The sequence below is a fragment of the Crocodylus porosus genome, unplaced genomic scaffold, assembly GCF_001723895.1.
Source record: "Crocodylus porosus isolate Cpor-Errol unplaced genomic scaffold, CroPor_comp1, whole genome shotgun sequence".
NCBI classification, from domain to species: domain Eukaryota; kingdom Metazoa; phylum Chordata; order Crocodylia; family Crocodylidae; genus Crocodylus; species Crocodylus porosus.
The window spans coordinates 73,558,669-73,571,208 of record NW_017728943.1 but is presented as its reverse complement, the minus strand read 5'-3'; the positions used below and the strand labels follow the sequence as shown (position 1 = coordinate 73,571,208).

Here is a 12,540-nt window from a genome sequence, read left to right as displayed (position 1 = left end):
ATGTGGACCATCCAGGGGTTAAGAGCTCAATGAGCCACCTAAAATTAATGTGTAACAAGGCCCTAAATAGTCTACTTAACTTACAGCATGTAGTACATTTGGCTAGGAAACATTAGGGTTACAAAGTCAAGCATTTGGAAATAAAAGAAATGCCAGAATCAACGTTGCCTGGACAAACTTATGTTAGGTCCTCTGCATTATCATGTGGTTTTAATTTCATGTTCACAGCTTCCTTTTTTTTTTTTTTCCATATGACTCCAGCAAAAGATGGCCCAGCTTAGGGGCAAATAAGCAATATGTAGGAAAGAGACTTATCTGAGGGGCTTCATTCCCCAATTCAGAGTCATTACCACAACAGACCTGAGTTCTGGTCTCATCAAGAGCCTGTGAGCACTGGTGTTTGCTGAGATGCCCTCCCTTAAGCAAAATATATGACTTGGAACCAGAGCATTTTACAAACAAAAACTTATAAATGCACCCCTTGAATATATACCTTACCAAATTCTGTATATTTTCTACATGTGAATCTTAATAAGTTTCAAGTATCCAATATAAAACCATTTCCCACAAGAGCTGTGGGGATATGTTGGCATAATCTGTTCCCTTAGATCTCTAACCATTTTTTTCAGTCTGTTTTAGGGAGTGAGAGTTTTTAAAAGCTGCTCAGTCTCTTTGGCTCATCTCCTGTATCCCATTAATCAAGTAATTTTTAACTGCTTATCGGCCTTTTTATCTGTAAGCACCCAGCCTTAGCAAAACAGCTGTGTGAGTTTGGTTTGGGGACTTGGAAGTAAGCTATTGTCTTGAAGCTGCTATCAAGTCTGTCAGGAAGCAGTTTATCTAAAACTCCTGTTTGCTTTTTTGCTAGTTTTTTCCAACAACCTCCTATTAACCTATATCAGCATGTTCAGCTGGGAAGTCTAATAACCCATTACACAGCTACAACTTCAAATCCACCACTATAGCAGTGGTTTTCAACCTCTTTTCATTTGCAGACCCCTAAAAACTTTCAAATGGAGGTGCTTTTGGAAATGTCATGCCTTTTCTGGGATCTGAACCTTTGTTTTCATAGTCATCTTTCATGGACACTAGATATAGTCTGTAGACCTCCAGGGACTTGCAGACCACAGGTTGAAAAACCACCTATAGCTACACAGCTATTATCTCACTGATTAGGTCACATATAATATTCATAAAATTATTGCAGATCAGTATTTGTAGATTATGTAGCAGCTTCACATTTGTCAGAGCATCTTCAGCTCATGAATTTGCAATCTACTGATACATCTGCAGCTGACTCTTAGTTCTTTGGCATTATGGTTATAGTTCTTTGGTTTGCAGAGAGAAATTCTCACAACACCTTTAAAGATAGTTTTAATTTAATTTTGTTTCTTTTCTAAAATCTCTTCAGTTCCATCCTGCTTTAATAGAAATTTAAATGCTTGTTTCAAGTGTGTTCAATAGCTCCTAATTTCTCTTATCTATCTTGGAGAGCTGAAAATCTGTTAGTCTTATGTATTGCCTTCCTGAGCTTAGTTAAAAAAAAGTGCATAAACATTACCAGGTAACTAGCTTTTCCAAATAACATGAATAATTTTCCTATCGAAGAACAACTTGTTTTTGGTAATGAGTTACAGCATCAAATGACCTTGCACAATTTGTATATAATACATTTCCTTATTCACGCAACAGTAGTATTGATCAGTTATTTTTACAAAGGGCTTGTATTTAATTTTTTTTTTAAGTAAACAAATGTCTAAAGGAAGGGTTTTTTGGGATGGGGTGTTTTGTTTTTACCTTCTTGAGTACTTGAGGGATGACTTTTTTTCCATCTTTAATTAGAAAAATGAGATTAAAGTAACTAGTATTTTCTGTAAAGAAGTTTCTAAACTAAGTTTTTCTTTTTAAGATTTGAAGACTGAAAATTTTAGCTATCATATTCAGTAAGGATGATTCTCAGATTGGGGGCGAGGGGGTTTCTGATGTAAAGGCTTTTCTCTTCCAAAGAGAATGAGTGGGAAGTGGCCTGAAGGTCTACTCTGGGCATTATATAGAGCTCTGATACCATCTTAAGCAATTTTAAAAATATTCTGCATGAACTGTATCCTGAGACCCTTCTCTAGGATATATAAGAAATAGACCTGCTATATAGATATTTTAAAATAAAGATATCTGTATCAAGCAACTGCCTTGTACAGAGAAGTCATCTTGTTCCTTGAGAATGCTTTTGTTGGCTGCTTTGCTATTAGACCAAATGTTTTTCAGATCTATAACCTGCTGTTTGTCATAGTTACAACTTGTTGTTAGAGTCCTATCAAATACTCTATGCAAAGCGCAAAGTACTAGCACATGTGCAAGAAGGGAGCGTATAGGACATCAAAGATGAATTCCAGAGTTAGTGTAAACCTGTTTGGAGGTGGTGAATATGGTTTTATGACTAAGTTCATTATATTTTATTTGATATCCTCAATGCCTGTCACTGGCTGACTGAAAGCAGAGTTTTTGTAAGAATTTCCTTAATTAACTCAAATACTTTTTTTGGTCCTATGTGTTAAATTAAAAGTTTGCGTTATATTCTTCAAACATTGTGTGTGGAAGTAATTATCTCCTAAAATTCAGAAAAGGTAAAAAGACACAGGTGTAGTAGTATAAAATAAGAATAAATTTGAATAGCCCTCTTGGCACCATTATATAAGTCTCCTGTGAAATAACTACTCTTTAGAGGGCTACAGATGTGAACATTTTTTACTTGAAGAATTAAGATAGGCTTATGTTTTAAAATGCTAACAGACCTTACCTAGATCACAGATGAATCATACACAAATACACTGACACTAAGAATCATTTAACTTTAGAAGCTGTTGATTATTTCAATTTGAAAATCAACCACAGGAAATATTTGCTTGTTAGATATTTTTCCCATTCTAACTGTTGTGTGTTACGTAGCTATTTTGAGAACTCTGAACGGTAAAGGAACAAACATACAAGCATTTAACTTTCTTAATTAGGCTAGCATTTTTGTTTGTTGAATTTTCAGTAACTGAGTATCTGTTGGCTTTCAGTCTCATGCTTTAGGTCCACTTCCCAAAGTCGTGTAATTGACTTAGAATTGACTTTCTTCTACCCATGGAACTAGACAAGATATCTTGGTTAACTACCATATTTACATAAATATAAGACAATCCTGAACATAATGTGACCTCTCTCTGATAATGACATTGTATATACAGAAAATGTATAAATTTGCTATAATTTTCCAGGGATAGAATCTAATTATTGGAGGTTTGCTTTGAATTTGTCCCCTTTCCACTGTTAGAGCAGGGAAAATAAATCTGGGGGTCAAGTAGCTCTTGCCCTCTTCCCCCTTCTCTGCAACTTCTTACCCCTGCAGCCTCTTCTTCCCCTTCTTACTGTTAAACCCTGCTCTCCCTGAGCACATGGAAATGAGGAACAAATTAAAGACACTGACCTTGAAATAAACATACCAGTGGTAATTTGCATATAGTACCCATAGACTTAGTTCAGAATAATGCATTTTACCTGTGTTGTTGAAACTGCTGCAGATTTTAGCAGACGTACTCCTTAAAACACTTTTAAGCAGCACTTTGGGATCTACTTAAATGTAGTACATACTATGCATGCTATTAATTCATAGTGAAAACCCCCCTCATAATTTTATCATACAGTTCATTCTGCTGGGCCTCATCAGAGTCAACAGCATTTCAAGCCATGGTGACCCCACAGCTCAGCACTGTGTATTCCAGATTACTGTCCCCCCTTTCCCCCCCAGAAGCCAAGTATTAATTAGCTTATAACTCAAGACTGGAACCAAGTGTTCTTGTCACAAGTCCTGGGATCCTCTGAAAAATTATATGCAGATGAGGTGCAGGGCAATTTACTCTGGCTCCATCTCATAGAGGGCAGCGGCACACAAATCATAGGAAACAGGCTGGGAGAGAGGGTAACCGAGGGATTCTGGGTAAAGAATCAGGAAGCTTTGAAAATGGAAAGAAAGTTGCAGCTCAGGTGTGGGAGTGAAGATGAAGTTGTAATGTATTCAGTATAGTGGCTCAACATGACTTGAAAAAGTTGGTGCTGAGGGGGACTGCACGTAAGTGGTACTTCTTATATCTTATTCAGATGGGCTCTGCACTAATCTGTCCTTGTGGTAGGTTCCCATCAGCATGTTTGCCCAAAAGGGACCACATGTGTTATAGTCATGCTCAGTGTTGGCTGCATTTAATCCACTTCATAGTTGATTTCCATTACTGAGCATATGCTGCTTTTGGCAACAGTTTAATGATAGGCAGTGTATTTAATACAGCTTGTTTGTATGCAGATGTAAGACAAGCCCCCCCCATGTTGGTTGGGGAACAAGACCTTGTCATATATTTGAGTAAATATGGTAAATAATTCTTACTGTTAGTTCATAATTCTTACTGTTGGTTCTTGCATTTTATCAGTTCAAAAAGGGTACAGTTGTACTTGCATTTCCCTTTGAACTAGGTGCTTTACAACCAGGAAAAAGATTTGGCACCTTTCTTTTAAAACGTACAGCTTGAACCCCTGCCTTATTTTACTCAGCTAAAGCAGTACAACTCTCCTAATGTTGGTGCAGGTTTATTGATTATAAAGATGGTTTTGCTAGTTTACAGATCCCCCCTTCCCTCCCTCTGTAAAATAAAAGGAGCAAGTTACTTCTTTATAGGGTACATTGTATACTGCAATTGACTTATGGTCCACAGTTGTGGGGGGAGAAGAATTACACTGGTGTAAGTTTTTCTGTTGAAATCATGCCTCTAACCAAAATACTTATACAGTCAGTGTCTCATTGCAGCAACAAACATTTACCACCAGCCTTTTCCCTGGGAGGAGTGTTTTGCTTAGCCTATATTGGGTGAGAATTCCCTTCAGGCATGAACTGAGGAAGAGTGCTGCAGATGGTGTTCCAAGGACTATACTTCAAACTTTTTCAGAGGAAATTGAGGAGAAGCAGGAGGTTCACGCCAGTTGTGAAAAAGCAGGTGAAACTCTATCACCTACTGCTATGAAGATTAGGAGCAGTTTTGCTGTTCTCTGGCAGGCAGGAAAGGCTGCTGTGACTTGGGCATCTCATCAGGGTTGTTAAAATTGCACTGAAAGATGATCCACTTACTAGAGTTCTTGAAGGCAGTTTAAATCCACCCACGAGTAACCCCCAGATAGCCTCTGGAAAGGACATAACAGTTTTGCCAAATAACCCCATATTGTGCTACCAAATTGTAGTAGTAATTAAGAACATCAGATCCACAGGTGCTTTTGGACTCTTTTGGCCACTTCTACCAAAAATTGTCAGAATTGGATGCTGTGTCAAAATCAGAGTTGCATGCAAATCAGATTGCCCACCACTCCTTCCTAAAGGAATGCGGCAGTGGTCAGTCTCCAGCACAAGCACTGCACTCTTTCTCCCCGCATTTCCCCTTCATTTCTGTGTCTGCCAGGTATCTAACCTATTGTTTCTATTGTGCTTTCGTTGGAAAGCAGCCATTTACCAAGCATAGGAAAAAGTTGGGGAAATCACAATTTATGTGGCTTTTAACATTATTATAAACATCTAATATTTGCTGATGGACAAATTTTGTTTCAAAGTACTGTGTATTTTAACTTAAGTTTTTGGCCTTGTCCCGATAGCAGGGCAGCTCCCAATGCCAAATTTTAAAGTCAGCCTTCAGAGCATGAAACTTTCCAATTAAATGGTTGTAAGAATACATCTTATTTTAACTTTGGCAAAGCAACTTATTTTCCCTGATACTGTTCTCATAAATGGCTGACTCCTTTTAGCAGAAATTTAAAACAATCAGCCTGGTACAGATACCCACCATGGAAAATTTCAGCCTGAACAGTTTGGCAAGCTTAAAAGTAACTGTCAAAAGGTTTTATAAATAATAATGATAATAAATAATAATATCAAATAAACAAATATGTTTTTAGGTTGCCTACTAACTCCACCTATAATGCATGCTCATTCAGAGTGATGCATCAGATCAGTGAAATTAAGGTAAAGGTCTTAACATTTCTAGTCAATCTTGAATTTATAGTAGACATTACAACAGTGCTACAACTGTATGTCTGTATGGAGCGCCATTGAGTTTATGGGGAGCTTGCTCACACTGGGTGCTTATAGACGTGAAAAAAACAGCACTTTAAGCTTGGCACATCCCCATGCCAAGTGAGCACATGCCCAGAAGGGGCATCACATTAGTTGTACCTGGTTCACCCAACATCTGTATAGATTGGGTGCTTCAGCAGGGCTTTTTGGCCTTTTTATCTAACAGCTGGTTGAATTGGCTTTAGATGAAAGTGCCAAAAAGCCCTACTGAAGTGCCCAATGCATATAAATGCTCTGGAGCTGGGTCAAACTAATGTGCTGCTGCTTCTGGTAAAGGGGGGGCCGGGTATTTTTGTTTTGAGATTTTTTTACTCGCGTCTACTGGCACCTGTATAGATTTGCAAGATTAAAGTTCACTGGGTGTTTCAGCAAAACAGTAAGCTAAAGAGCAGGAACACAGTTGGTATACATGGACATAATTGTAGCTCTTAAAGGGGTGGAGGTTCTGTTGGGGCTTATAAAAGTAGGTTACAATAAGAGTAGACCAAAGCCTTAATTATTTGTTGTTCACCATGCATACAGTTTTTTCAAATGACACTGAAAATAAGGTTATTAACAGGGTTTGCCATGGAAAAATGCAGGAAGATGGGGATTTTCTCATTTTTAAGGAGAAATCCCCAGACTTTCTCCTCTAAAGAAGAAAAAAATCAGGACGTGGTGGGTTTCCCCTTGCAGGCTGGCAGAGGTCCAGCCTGCTAGGGGGACCAGGAGAAACAGCCAGCAGGGGGACTCCATATGCATGTGCTCATGTACACGTGTTCATGACAGCCAGGCAGCCTGGAGAGCAGCTCCCACAGGTAAGTCTAGTGCAGGGGCAGGGGGTGAAGGGCCCCCATAGGTATGGAGTTGGACTAGAGCCACGGGTGGCTTATCCAGGGAGTTGGGGAAGGGCTGGCTCCCTGCTGCTGCGTGCATTCTCAGGGCAGGTACATGTGCCCTTAGATTTGTGCACAGGGCAGGGGTGGGTATGGGCTGCCTGCAGCAGGCTTGGGCTCCCCACCCTGATGCCCTCCCCCTAGGGCCTCCAAAGCCTAGTGAGTGGGAAGGCAGGCACTGCCAGGGCAGGGCAGGCACAGGACAGAGCCACAGCTTGTCTGGGGGGGCATGGAAGTAGGGGCTGCCTCCTGCTTCTGTGTGCACCCCAGGAGGGCATGGGGAGAGCGTATGCCCCCCCCAGGATCTACATGGGGAAGGGCAGGCTGCAGCTGCAGGCTAGGGCCCGGGGCTGTGCTGGGCTCTTCCCAGCAGGAGTTGGACTGGGTTGCGGTCGGGGCAGGTGGTGGCACTGGGAGTGGGGATTGGGGGTCTGTGGCAAATTTTGGGGTGGCTACAGTGCCCCCGTAGCCCCCTCTGAGTGTCGCCATCCGCCCCGAGCACAGCTTGGTCCAGCCCCAGCCCCAGCCCTAGCCTGCAGTGGCAGCCTGCCCCGCCTTGAGCAGATTCAGGGAACACTCCCCCATGTCTTCCTGGGGTGCGTGCAGCAGCAGAAGCCACTCCCCTCTGTCCCCCCAGGCGAGTCACTTGTGGCTCTGTCCTGCACCCTGCCCTGCCTCAGCTGGGCAGCGCCTGCCCCAGCCGCACTTACTCTTTCACCGCCGGGGCCTCAATCTGCACACCTCCCCTCCCCCCTCCCCTTCCACCACAACAGATTTACCACCTGGACACTGCTCTTCAGGCTGCCAAGCTGGTATCAGAAATGGGATTGGTATTGGCCGATATGCCTCCTTAAAAATCTATCAATATTGGCCCCAAAGATCTCTATTGGTATACCCCTAGTATTTAGAATTAATTTTATTATAGTGATTGAGGCACTGGTAGGGTTCCAAATTGCTTTAAAATTGTAACTATTTCAATAAAATCTTATGTTCCACTGATACATATCCATATATCTAGATACAGTTATAGATATCTATATATAGTGGCAATTTATTTAATCATGGAAAAACACGGATTTGGGGGGTTTTAATCAGTGAATTTGTGTTTTTTAAACAAAGAAAACTGGGATCCCTGGTTAGTAAATTGGGCAGAAATTGGGGGTACAAACTAATGAGCATGACTTTCTAATTTAAAACTGAGCACTAGCCCCTGCCTAATGCCTAAAGGGCAGGGGCTGGTGCTCAATTCCCACTGAAAGGCATAGGAAAGTTGGGGCTTTTCTCTTGTTCGTGTCTTTGATAATCTACCCTCAAAAGTGTCCCTTTTTTATTTTCACCACTGCTGCCCTCCTTTTGTGCAACCACTTGACTTAAGCTGAGTTTACCATGACATAGGTACATTCTCACTCATGTCTGATGGCTTCCATAGCCTGCTTCACTGTCCAGGTGATCCATGGTCAAATGCTGAGCTTTATTTCCTAGATTTCTCTTGTGTTAAAACATGCATCAGAAGTGGCATCAAAGCTCCTATTACCATATTGATATTTTGCTTAGTGACATTATTAAAAATTAAAATTTCTCATGCAATATGCTGTTACAAAAAAAAAAGGAAAAACCAAGTTAGTATCAGAAGCTGGTCAGCCAGACTTTCAAAACGGTGAACATAGCAAAGTCATTCAAACGGTGGAACTCAAAACCCTAAGTCAAGCATGAGGAGTGCATCCTGGCACAGATGCATTGTGTGCTAGTGAGGACTATAGAGCCTTCTCTTTTGGTGCATTGGCTTGGTTTTCACTGCCAAAGAGCACAGCTATTGTATCATTCATCAAATCTGAATCTGCGTGTCAGACTTCCGTAGAACTGGATGTTTGATTTGTTTTTACCAACAAAGTCATCATTGTGGGTGAGCAGATAATGCTGGAACTGCTACTTTTTAAGGTTATTATAAAGAGTAGCTGGGAACTAAAGCTCTGGGTTGTCTTGTATAGGGAAGCAGTTCTTACTCTACTCCTTCAAGAATATCTCTCACAAGAAGCAAAGGTCGAGCGTGAGGAGAAGGAGTGCAGTGCTGATGGAAAATGACCGCTGCCTTATTCCTATGGGAAGGACTGGTGGGCAAATCAGATTTACATGCAACTCTGATTTTGACGGGCTTTATAAATTTGATTTTTATCTTCAATTTTTCAGTTGCAGTAAGTTCTGGAAGTTTGGACAGCTTTATTCTAAATTAAGAAGCCCCCTCCCCTTTCATTTGAAAGATAACAGATATATTTTGAGCCTTTGTTCTGCTGTGGAAGAGTGCCTTACAGTGTGACACCTATCAACCAGAAGTGGTTTTCTTGGTGTATGTTGGCTTAGAATTAAACCTAAATTCTTGAATGATATACTTAATGCACTTCACAAAATGTCCTCATTCTCTGCATGCATGAAGATTATTTTAGGGGTTATTAATAACTGGTATTTCATAAAACACTGAACTTTTCTGAAAATGTTCAGCCTTAAAAAAACAAACAAACAAACAAAAAAGCCTCAGCTAGTAGAGGAGCTATTTCTTATCGCTTAGACCTGCTACTCTCAGTGCCTCAACAGCCAGGAGGCTGTTACTTTCTAGTGCTGTTCAAATGCAGGTTTACAGGGCAACAATAACATGTAGAATGGAATATTGGAGTAGTTTTATATCTGGAAAGCTGTGAGGCAGTAACTTGGAATTGTTTTTGTACATTTTATATTGCATATAAACAGGCAGCTTTCGGTCAAAAAAGCTACAGGCAGTGGTTGATTAGTTTTTCCTTCCTGGGCATTTCTTGCAACTGCTGTTCAAGTGCAGATTGTACCAGATCTTGTGAGCTAAGAATAAAATGGATATTTTCCTTGAGTTTTTCCATAACATAGCTGTAGCTACTACTTGACACCTTCCACATTTTTCTGAATACCTTACTCAATGCTCTTAGTAAGACTTTATTGGTATAATGACTGCTTAGATTAATGCTTTAAGAAGTAAAGATATATGCAAGGGTGTTGTGGGGGGAGAAATGAACAACACCCTCCCACCATCAATTTAAGTCTTTTTCTCCTCACTACGTTAATTACTTAGGACTTCTAATGGCTGTGTTGCAGAGACTCTTAGCCAGACTCATTTTTTCATTGCATTTGGAAAGATATTTAATTGCTTGGCAGAACAAATTAAATATTCTGTTGAATCTTTTATTGAATTATAATAGTCAGATTAAGTCTTGGCAATCAAAGTGAAGCAATAAATGGTAAGATGGTGTTGCGGTAATCATGTCTTATTGGTAATATTTACTGAGATTAGTCATTAAGTATTGTACTCTTTATTTTGTGCAGATGTAAACTAGTATCTATGTCCTATCTTGTTGGAGAGCATCAGAGATGCATTTAATGGTGTTAATTATCCTAATTATCATAAAAGAATGTATGACTGGATACATTTGCTTAATCTTCTATTTCATCTCTGAGGATTTTAAGGTCTTGGCAACAATTAAAAGTGAAAACCGTTTTAGCAGTGTCCTCCCTATACCTTGGCATGCGTTCCTTCCTTAAAATCAGTCTGTGGCATAGTTTTAATAGGGGTTGTAGTCTTTATTTCTGGAAGGGGCCGGTATTGAAGTAATAGAATCAGGAGTCTGAGATGCAGTGAAAGATTGACAAAAAACTTGCTGATTGTGTTTGGGTAGTTAGTCTCTGAGTGTAAAATTCACCAGAAGTCTTTGTTTGTTTGTTTGTTTCTTTGTTGGGAGTTTTTTTTTGGGGGGGGGGGGGTGAGGTTGCTTGTTTTTAGTTCTGCTTCTTTTTAAATAAAATTAACCAAAAACCTATCTTGAAATTGTGGCACTTTTATTCAAGGATCTCAAGACTGCTCTTCTCCCTGTCAATAATGACAACTTCACCCGTGTTTACCTTAGACCTAGAGAGGCATGGAAATGAAGTTCTGTGCCCAAAGAACCAGACAAGTCTGTAAGAGATTTTGGAGGAAAGACTCAGTTCTAATCCCATTCTATGTGCAGTTTTAATGTTTAAAATATTGACTTTATAAGTTCCAGGTTCTTATTCTGACCCTAAAATTAATGGTAGAGCTGGTCAAAACTTTTCCAGGGGAACAGGATCTTTGTTAGAAAGTGATTATTTGATTTGATCAGTTTTGTATGGGAACATTATTGATTCCATCAAAACTTTCTGGCTGCCTACTAAGGTGCATTGGCTTCTTGTTGGCTGTTGATATCTCTAGGATGTCTGGCTGGCAAGTTGCTCAGGATTTCCAGGCTGTCTGACCTGCCTGCCTAATAGTTTTCACAAGCTCCTTGCCCACTAGGTAAATAAGTGATTGGGCTTCCAAACTTCATGTACTGCCTGTCTGCCAAGTTACCCCCAGTCAGCCAGGGAGATGGTCACAAATTTTTGAAGAATTCCTGGTTTAAAAGAACTGAAATGAAGCTTTGGACTTCTTGATCTGGTTTGGAATAGGTTTGGTTTTTTCCCCCCCAGAAAAGTGACTCTTTTTCTGTGATGGAGAAATTCAGGTTCCTGTACAGTTATGGTTTGTCTGTGCTTATAAAAAGACACTGGATTAACTAATCAAAAGAGTGTTTGTAGCTAACATCTGTAAATTGGTGAATGTTGTTGACTGAATGAACTGGAATAGTGGAGGGAAGAGCTGGCTCTTGCTCAAAGGCTCTGCTTGGTTTTAATGAAAATTTAGTGTGCAGTATTCTGTTGCTTAATTAAATAATCATTTGTTGCCATTTCCTCTACTAAGTATCGACCAAAAAAGAATGAAGCTGAATTCATAGTGTTTTGCCCCGTAGTTCAAAAGAATTAATGAGCATACAATTTCAGTGCCAGTGGCTGTTAAACAGAAACATAATTCCAGCCAATCAGAGTGCATATGAGCATTGTTGTCTTACTGGTAATAATGAGCATTTAAAAATGTATTTAATGTTGTAATGAAACCTCATTTGACAACTGTTTAATTTCAAATGTAGTTTCATAGTTAGTAGGGTCAGAAGGGACCTGAGAAGATCATCAAGTCTGACCCCCTGCCATGGCAGGAAAGAGTACTGGGGTCAAACCACCCTGACAAGGTGATTGTCTAACCTCCTCCTAAAGACCCCCAGGGTAGGAGCCAGCACCACTTCGCTTGGAAGTCGGTTCCAGATCCTAGTTGCCCTGACAGTGAAGTAGCACCTCCTGATGTCTAATCTGAATTTACCCTCTGCCAGCTTGTGACCATTATTTCTAGTCAGTCCTGGTAGAGTGGGGAACAGGGACTCCTCCAATGCCTGCTGGTCTCCTCTGACTAGTTTGTAACAGGCCACTAGATCCCCCCTCAGCCTTCTCTTTTGGAGGCTGAACAGGTTCAGGTCCCGCTGCCCCCGATCATGCGAGTGGCCCTCCTCTGGACCCTCTGCACGTTGTCCACATCCCTCTTGAAGTGCGGTGCCCAGAACTGGACGCAGTACTCCAGCTGCGGCCTGACCAGTGCCGCATAGAGGGGAAGGA

The 12,540-nt window shown here is 40.6% G+C and overlaps 1 protein-coding gene across 5 annotated transcripts in view; it reads left to right on the top strand.

Moving 5' to 3' along the window:
• Positions 1-12,540, top strand: part of LCLAT1 (lysocardiolipin acyltransferase 1) — a 236,728-nt gene that overhangs the window by 71,751 nt on the left and 152,437 nt on the right. The window contains exon 1 of one of the 5 annotated variants that reach the window (XM_019549578.1): positions 4,895-5,024. The exons of 3 other annotated variants lie outside the window; for them this stretch is intronic. The gene's annotated coding sequence lies outside the window, so the exon portion shown is untranslated. Of the gene's footprint in view, positions 1-4,894; positions 5,025-9,306; positions 9,368-12,540 lie in introns of those variants that run through there. One more of the 5 variants, XM_019549579.1, reaches the window with a different exon arrangement.